Below are 6,655 nucleotides of genomic sequence, written 5' to 3'. Positions count from 1 at the left end.
ATAAATGGATTAAGGACAGATCATTTTGGAATATTTATTTTTACTATGGAATTTTGGAATTAACTATAAAAAATAAACAACTTATGGGAAATAAACTTGGCTTTCATGAAAATTTCATGTGATAACAAAGAGTAAGTGATGATTTTAGAAATTGGACAGTACAAGGAACTAAAGATTTTAAGCAAAAACAAAAAAATACAAGTACTGTCAGTACTGAGACTTATAAAATAATGCAAAACACAACATTGGAAATATTAAAGATCTTGGAAGAATGTAGCCAGATGTTAGTAACTACAATAACAACAGTGTCAGTAATGACGTCTGTTTCTACGGATAGGCAATGTCTAAAAAAAGTTAATGAAGGAATGATAGATATGTCGATCTATAGAGGACAGGTTAAGAGAATGATTTGGAAATACAAATGAAACTGGCTGAAGTTTTAAAAATGAAAAAGGCAGTACAAATGATAAACCAAAGGAATGACTGGACAATGTTTTCTAATTCGATCTACAAAAGAAGGTTGTTAATTCCTTGAAGAAATCCTGACATAGAAAAAGAAGAAATGAAATCAAATCCTACAACCATAATTAATTGAATGAAAGATAAAGACTGGTAGAATTAAAAGAAAGGAATATGAAGTAGGTTTATTTGATCAAGGTTAAGATAAGACTTTTTTTAAAAAAAATGCAATCAACTGGCAACCCTCTGTAGATTTTTTTTACTAGCACCAGGATTGAAAAGTTGGCATTTTATGGATTTGCTTAGAAATAAGGAATGGAATGAAGAGATAATCTGATATTACATTTGTTTATTCTTGTGATAAAGGTTGGAAGTAACTTTTTATATATATATATTCTTCTTTTTTCCCTGCACTTTTTATTTTTTGTTTCCATCCTCATCTTTCTCTAAGCTTAATTTGTATTTTTACTATTATAGTTAAAATTCTTACTTAAAATTATATATATTATTAAAAACATATGGTATAATGCACTAAACAGCTTTTCATACTTGAGTTCTAAATAGTATTTATTAGTAGCTTTCCCCTATCTACATCACTTGCTCTGTTTTGAAAGTAGACTATCAGGGAAATAAAAACAGAAAGGAAAAAAAAATCAAAGCATGGATCATGTTGAATTAAAAAATGGTAATTTAACAGTTATTAAAAATATTTATTTGGTAAGTTTTGATCCAACAGCATAAAATCTAATACTGTGTTGAACTAAATAGTATGCAATAAATGTGTAAGGAAAAGCTGGTCCATATACCAAAAACAGATACTACAGTGCAAGGCTTAAATTTCAGTAAACTATAAGTATGACTAAATATTTGGGGTACAACCTAGAAAAGTTCAGGTGGCCATTAGATCAGGGGTTCCTGTGGTACCAGGCCGCAGCATGCCAGCAACTGGTCCGCACAAACAAGCAAAGCCCCATCTGCAGGATGCAGGCAGCACACAAACCCACACACTCTCTGGTCTGCAGAAAAACATCTCTACAGAACCAGTCCCTGGTACCCAAAAGGTTGGGGACCTCTGCATTAGATAATAGCAAATGGGGTAGAGAAAGAAAGAGAATGTGCTTAACTCTTCACTGCCATCTACTGGTCATCTGGATTATGGCCCCTGTGCCATAACTAATTGAATTTCCATGAATAAAAAAATATCACTAGCAATAGCACTTAAACTTATATATCGCTTCACTGTGCTTTACAGCCCTCTCTAAGCAATTTACAGAGTCATCATATTGCCCCCAACAATCTGGGTCCTCATTTTACCAACCTCAAAAAGATGGAAGATTGAGTCAGCCTTGAGCTAGTGAGAATCAAACTGCTGACAGCAGAATTAGTCTGCAGTACTGCATTCTAACCACTGCGCCACCATAACTTAATCTTAAGATATGTAAGTTTATGGGAAAACTTATCTTTTGAAGTTACATATGGTTTTTTTTTCTTTGCTAACTTTAATGTTGAATCAGGACCAATCCCTTGAATTGGACACAAATAAATGCCCTTATTTTTGAAACTCCTTTAATTTCCTTTCCCTGCTTGTCTTTGTTTTGTCAAAGATTGAGCAATTATCCCCTCTTGACCCACCACCAAGTACAAGAGATGAAGAAGCCATTCCATCAGTAACTTGGTAGTAGCAGAAAAAAACAGCTCTTTATTAAAAACCCTTGCCATGGTATTCAACTGAACAGTTGTAAGCAACTACAAGCAACAGCAACACCGTATTATTTTGGTACTGGTGACCACGACTTACAAATCATGTTTAATACTTGTAGTCCATCAGATGTTACTCTATTCTGCTTAAGGCTCCATTAAGCATCCTTCTGTGAAAGTTTCTTTTGCTGCTTTGTGATGGAATGAATACATAATTCATACAAAAAAGAAGTTTGTGGCCTATAAGAGTACAATGCAGACCTACTAGGACTCCAACAAATATATAAACACGGGTGCTAAATCTACTCTACAAGTTAGACAACTGACTTTGTGCTAGCCATCAATACTCTGAAAACTGGTGCTTTACTTAAGCACCCCAAATTCTACTGTGGTGTGAAATGAAAACTGCACTGAGGAGAGAAGTTATCTTAGTTGTGGTACTTATAGTACTACAAGAGCCACCCGTTGCCTATATCATGCATATTAAATGGAATAGAAAGTATTGTAGCATTTTATCCCTATAAAACAACATTGCAATGAACATTTGAAGGTGGGGGAGGTTGAAGGTAGATTGAAATATTTAATGCCATACATTTTCAATGTATATCCAAAGCAAGCATTTATCATTGGTGTGTAATATGAGATGGTAAGTTTACTCACGTTTCTTTTTTTTAAGGTTTTTTAATTAGTTTTTTCCCAACCACCCCCATCCCCAAATCATTTAAAATATTTTAAAATACAGGAGTAATTACTTTTAAAAATCATTTAACTGTTCAAACACATCCGTGTAGTGGAAACTTTCCAATTAAAGGGGAAAGAATCCCATACATTATTTTAAATGGGTTAAGAATTGTAGAAGTGCTCAAGATGGATTAGAATGTACTCTGAACTTGCTTTTTCTACTTTAAAGCACTACGACATGACTTAAGTTCATATATGCTGTGTTAATTTTACCTCATTGATTTCAAGTGGTCTTCCATTTTCCCTTAAATGACTCCTGTTATTTCTGTTAAGACTTTGAAAATACATTTATCACATGATGTACAGAGCTATTAATTTGCATTTATAGTCATAATTTATCAATTTCAATTTGTAATGCATTTGCTTATGTAAATAGGCATGGCTTTACTAACATATTTGAGTAATTCTGAACTTTTTTAGCATTTAATGAAACAGCTAAAAAAAATACATGAAGTGATTTCCCCCCCCCCCTTTAGATGAATATTCTATAAGTATAATAGTGGATCATAAATGAATTTGTATATCCTTTGATACGATGTATGCTAATACATGGTCCAGAATAAAGCATAAAGCAACTGTCATATTTAGGTTTCCTTCAAAATGATGCAATATTTTTGAGAATCCAATCAAAACAATCTTTGTTATGGTCATAGACCATAATGGAAGTTATGTAAGGCACATAACCTTAATAGATAACTGTATTGGGGGTGGCAGCTGGTTCAGGGCTGTAGATGGTTATTTTCTATGTGTTGTATCCCTTTGGATGTAAATAAATCTTGTTTTCCAAACAAAATATTTAGTTACATGTTATTTACAAGGAAACTAGCTGCAAAAATGCTTCTGCACAGTGAAAATGCATTAGGTAGACCAGGCAGATCTCACACAGCACTATCACATTTCTTTGCCCCCTAAAACAACAAAAATGCCAGTACAGCCATAAAATGCTTAAAAGGCAAGGAATGTGGATAACATGAGAAGAGATAATTGGAAGTGAGGAAATCTAAATCAGATAAAATGAAAGAATCAGACAATAACCATTATTCTAGTACTCAGTTTCTGTACTCTTAATAAAACCATTTTCATTATCTCTAACCTCATGTATTACCTGTATTCTTTGATTTGCATAGGGGGGTTGTATCATTGACCCTAACAAGGTTTGCTATTGTAGTTTATTTTCATTGTATAGTGCCAAAATAAACATAACTTGCTCTATTGGAAGGTTCTATCTGTTATTAAATGAAATTTATTCTATGAACTGGTGTTGAGGATGGTGGCTATCTGGGCTGAGTGCAAGGGTGGGTCCACCTCACAATGGATTCCACATCAGCTCTGATCACCACAGCCTCACTTATCTGGAATTGGGGCAACTTTGAAAGCATTCCAGATGTCTTTGTTTGCAATATGATCTGGCTGGGTGACTGCCTCCCAATGACCGTTTGGGTCATTTGCATTTCCATTGTGCATGGTGCCTGTTCGTGTCTCCATTGTTGGCCAGCATTCTGCCCCATAAGAGTGCCACTGGGTGGTAGATCTTCGATTTAAGGCACAGTGGGATTTTCCAGTTGTAGAGAACACCAGTGACCTGGCACTTTAACAAGGCAGTGTTGACTTGTGCCCAGTCATCTAGAAGTGTGTCACCATCAGTAATTCTGCAGGATCCAAGGTAACGAAAATCAGAGGCCTTTACAAGCAGGGTACTATCGACTGATTGTACCATCTGTCTGGATGCTGCATTCCAGATATTCAGTTTTTGCCAAATTAAGTCAGGGTCCAAATTCATTGAACCATGTTTTCCATTGGTTAACCAATCACTCAGTTCCATCCCAGGTTTCATTCTGGGTAAAATGGAAAGTAATGGATCCAAATATCTGGCTGGCTAACATGATATTCAGTCTGAAAAGGGATGTCTGCTGCTTCCCAATATTGCCAAAGGGGCTGGATCATCAAAGGTTGAACCAAGGGAGATTGCCTTTAGGATGATGTAGAGCATCTATGGCTCCCAAGCCAATAGACATATCTGGAAGTAGCATATCTACACAACATTGAATCAAGAATTCCAGTTCCTTGTTGAGGAAGCATCTGATCATAAGATCTTGCAGAATGTTTGCTTTTGTATGAAAAATTTGCATGCTGCCAGGAAATTTCTGGAGTTGAAGTCCACACATCTTAAAGTTGCTAAGTTTGAAGTATACAGTCTTGCACAACTAAAATTTTGGCAGGCACAGAGGAAAGATAGATGTTGAAGCAATTGCAGTAATGGCCCTGATTTCCTTCAGCAAAAGATCAAGCTCCAACTCCCTACATAAATTTGGCTTCGGTTCTGATGGGGCTGCAAAGTTTAGTCAACTACAACTGATCAGCTTTTAAATGATTTAGCATAATACTCAGCCTTCAGAGAGTCTGAAGAAATGAACCCATCAACTTTGGTCCTAGCAATAGAAGCCCTTGCATGATTCCAACACAATATACAATACTTTCCAGATTAATTCACTGAAAAGATAGCAAGATCTTATCAGAAAAAACTTCTACATAGTTGTTTCTAGGAATCTATGCAGCTACTTTTGTTAGCAAGCACTTTAGCAGGGCTACTAAATTTTATTAGTAAATAATGTCCATTTTGTTTATAAGGATGGAGATAAATAATGTTCCACTTGAATATTAATACAATCTTTCCTAGCGACTCTTCTCAATTTTACAAGTGAACTGGAACATTTTTTTCAGAACTGCCTTTTAAAAAATGTGCATATATAGTAAAAGTATATTGCAAAAATATATTAGGAAAACAACTAGAAAACCAAACATGAATTTTGACATAATTTATGGAAAATATAAGAAATTCATCAGGTTAAAGGAAATCAAACACAAAACACATATTCAGCAAACAAAACTTCGGGTCAAACAAGCAACCTCTATAAAATTCAATTAATGTCTTTAAAAGTTTTCTAAGATTTAGAGTTGCATGCCCCAGGAAGAGGAAGGTCTTGTACTATTATTATGGTTTAAGAAGAGTCTTTAAATTAGCTGGTTATGGATTGACGCATCAGTTTCAAGATATCTATATGTCTTTAAGATTAGTTTGAACTGTTTAAGTAGATACTGTTTAAATCCAGATTCTGCAAGAAATATTTATGTAGTCCTGAAGAGTTGAACAATGACATTCAGATACTGCCAACACAATAGCTTTGCTCATAACCATGTATTTCTTCTATTCTTGAAATAACTCCATGAATATTCTATAAATCCTATAATTATGCTGCTATAATCTTCTGCATTATAAACACTAGGACAAATACTGTTTTCAAGCCTGCATACTCTCCAAATGTGTGACTTTCAACTCCCACAAATCTCAGCTGGGGAGACTGGTAATTCAGGGAGTTGGATAGATTGATTTTTAAAAAGTAGTACATGGGTTCAGTTATAATTACAGGAACAACTTTTAAAAATAAAAAAAATACATTATTGAAATAGAAGTCTGGTTGTTCCTTAGTGTACAGTTAATGCATACTTGATTCCATTGGAATGTGAAGGGCCCTTTTTCTGTTCCACAGCCCTATATTCAAATACACTTTGCAAAAAAAAAAAAAAAATTAAACCCTGTTCTCATTCAAACTGACAGATTTTTGCAACCTATCAGACAAAACTTTAGCTGTAAATAAAGCCTTGGTTGCTGAAAGTAAACCTGTTGTTTTTGATGTTGTATGCGTAACAGCTAGAATGAAGAATAACAGCTAGAATGAAGAATATATTTATTCCTAAA

Source organism: Protobothrops mucrosquamatus, unplaced genomic scaffold, assembly GCF_001527695.2.
Source record: "Protobothrops mucrosquamatus isolate PMUCROS unplaced genomic scaffold, P.Mucros_1.0 scaffold128, whole genome shotgun sequence".
Classification (NCBI taxonomy): domain Eukaryota; kingdom Metazoa; phylum Chordata; class Lepidosauria; order Squamata; family Viperidae; genus Protobothrops; species Protobothrops mucrosquamatus.
Note: the sequence above shows the minus strand (reverse complement) of the source record.